The sequence below is a fragment of the Propithecus coquereli genome, unplaced genomic scaffold (assembly GCF_000956105.1).
Source record: "Propithecus coquereli isolate 6110/MARCELLA unplaced genomic scaffold, Pcoq_1.0 Scaffold538, whole genome shotgun sequence".
Classification (NCBI taxonomy): Eukaryota; Metazoa; Chordata; class Mammalia; order Primates; family Indriidae; genus Propithecus; species Propithecus coquereli.
Genome location: NW_012151263.1, coordinates 21,320 through 24,766, shown reverse-complemented (window position 1 = coordinate 24,766; position 3,447 = coordinate 21,320).

Genomic DNA, 3,447 nt, shown 5'->3' with positions numbered 1-3,447 from the left:
ATTTTGAAGGTGAACATCTTGATATCATTTCCTCCTTATATTTTTGTTAATTAAATAATGTCTAGATTATCCCACTCACTCAATTATATTAATAGTTCTTTTCTTAGTAATATACCTGAAGAAATAAAGGTGAACCACAATATCAACATGATAAATGTTTAACGTTGACATGTCACTTTGTATATTTATCCCATCATTCTTGATCTATTTGTATATGATTCACTGTGGTGATATCTGTCTGTCTTGAAATGTCACCCTTCTTGTTTATCTTTGTAATGTAATTGGCAGGGGCATAACATGCTTTTTTAACACCAAGAGTACTTAATCACATTCTTTTCTGTGATACCATTAAAATATGCTAACTAAGGTGAATTTAAGGAACAACACACAGACACTTTGAAAGGTTATGATCTATGACAATCCACAGCTTTAGAGTTCTTTTAATTGAATTAATTGTTGCTCAGAAGAATCTGAGGAACAAAGAACACAATGACTGAACATTTTCATGGAAAGAATTTTGACCTTTTCAATATCAGTGCATTGACTGGCAGATTATTCTATTTCTTTTACAACAAAAGAATTTTTTAAGGGAAAGGTAGAGATGATATTTGAAAAGATAAAAAACTCTGAAAAAATGAAAATACCCACATATGATAGGATTCAGAAAAAAATTAATAACAAAACATTTTGTGTGACTTTTTCGTAATAATAAAAATTATAATTCATTCATCCTTTATATTAAGAATATTACATTATATTTTGTTCTTAATTTGCATTAAGAATTTCCGTGATAGCTTCATTTTATCCAGTGATATCACTGGTCTAAAAAGAGATTCTTTTCTTTCATTGTGTTTTGCAATTCTAAATAACTATTTTATGAATGTATAATTTTTAACTCCGTTACCTTAATCTGTATCTTCAACAGACGTGTTTCCTAGACAGTCACAAGGTAGAAATCTAACTATGCCACATGAAACATGACAACAGGATATTCAAAGGAAAGATTTATTCAGGCTGAGCTGAGCAGGAAAGGTTACACAAAAGAGGCGATAATCAAGTTGAGTAGAGTTGCTTATACTTCTATAAATACACTGTACATTTTTGTACTTCCTAAGGTTGGCGATGGCAATTGAATTCTACTTGGAATTTCTAACTGCAATGTATTGTATTCTGGTCAGACTCATATTCCTGTTTCAAAGGCTCAGGTGTCATCCTCTCTGTGAAGTTTTTTCTAACCTTTTCAGATCAAATTAGGGATCCTTTCTTTCAATCTCCCATTACCAATTATACACTGTAGCTCTAAAATAAAATTTACCTTACTCTGTGGTAATTTTTTATGCCTACATCCATGACAGAATGAGCTTTTTCTGGTCGGGATCACTATTTTTGACACTATAATATCAGTGGTATAGAGGCAGCATTCAAATAAAATTTTTAAAAAAGAAACTAATGCAAGGATATTCTCTTAATATTTAACAGAGCATTTTCTCTTTGTTTTTATTCCCTTAATGTTACAATGTTGTTCAGTGTATATGCAAGTGAGAATTTTTATTCTCAAAAATGTATTTTAAATATCTAAGTTACATGAAGTAATTTGGTTGAACAACAATGAAAGGGAAATTCATAACACCCTATATTGGATCCAGAGTTTCCCCAAATCAGTAAACATCTTAGCTGTAAAAATATAAAAGAGAATGAAAAGAGAGAACAATGAGTGCTTCAAGAAGCATCCCAAATGCCAACATGAATTCTAATGCATGCTCAATGCAAACTGACAGTTAGATCTTGATTTAGAAATGACAAAAGAAACAATAACCAGAGAGGGGCAGTCAAAATCCACCTTGCATTTGGCATTTCCAACTAATGTTGATTCCTAGAGACAAAATGATATTGTTGTCAGAAATACTAATTGCGAAGTGTAAAAGGAAATGTATTCTATATTTAATGTATCCTATATTTAGTAGGTATTAACAAAATGTCAATAAAAGTAGGTAAAATTAAAAAGACATCTCTAAGTATTTCTATTTTTATAGATGAATTACTTTGTTTCTTAGTGCCAGATGAAATGGTTACATCTTTAGATAGAATTATATTGTTTTTTTAACCAATATTTTGATCCTGGACTTCTTAATTATCATTATCATAAAGGCCATTTGTCTTTTCCTAAGAAAAAGTAGGATGGGATAATATCAGGGACAAGATCAAATAAAATATTCTGTAAATTAAGGAATAAATACATAAATATGTCAAAAAGCAAATAAACAAAGAAAAATACACTCAAAGATTTCAGACCAAATATAATGGAGACCATATTTCTCAACAGCTGAAGGTTCTGGGTATCTTACATGTAGATGCTTTTCTATAAGTTCTTCATGCATAAAGAAATGGTTACTAACAACAAATATATATTAGTGTTGGAATTGCAAAGGTAGTTCTGGAAACTTTAAAGAGAAATTCTTTTTATGGTCAGCTTTAAAAATTAACCCAGTTGTGAAAATTTTATGAACACCCTATGGTTCAATGCCTAATTTTCTCCATTTAGTATGTATTTATCAGACACTAATTTTAATAGCTTCTAAAAGTCTTTTTTTCTAGGAAAATAAGCTTTCATTTGTAATACAATCATCTGAATTTTGTAGGTAGCAGTTTCTGATTTTGTTTGAATGAAAGCAATTTACTGTCTGTAGAACATAAGACAGATTTCCTTTTGCTCTTTTTTTGTCTTTATCCTTTTCAATATTTTATATATCACATCTTAGCTGATATACTAAGGCTTAGTACATACAATGAACTGCATTAATACCCAGTGTACAACTCGTAGCAAGATATAAAAAGGGAGCTTGTGGGCACATCATTTTTTTTTTTTTTTTGAGGTTTTGATGAAAAAAAATCCCAGATATGGTAATAGCATTTTCACATATCAGGGCATAATTTTGTGCAAAGTAAATCTTTATGGAAGTGAAAATCAGGAATAACATGTAGCACTTTTCAATGATTCACTGCTGTAACTCATTTGTTTCTTGGTAAAACACATCAGCATCAATAAAATATCAAAGCCCTTAAAACAATTCATTTCTACTTATCTCTTCATATTTAATAAATTATCACAAGTCACTGCCTGAAGTGATAAGATTTCTCAGTAGCCACGTCACTTTCATTTTCCACCATCCACCACTCATTTGTTTCTTTTGGCCAAATGAGATTAGGCTAAATCAATGAGAGAATTAATGAGAGAATCAATTAATAGAAAAAACGATGTATCTTCAGCTTTTGAATTATTTCTCTTATAATGTCATTTATGGAAAGTTTTGTGAATCCCTTGTTCCCAAGTTTATTTTGTGCAGCATAAGAATAGCTGAATTCTGACCATTATGTGATGTTTCAGTCAATAAGTAGAATAAAACTCATTTTTTATTAAGAAAACACTCATCACATGTTCAAGTTATA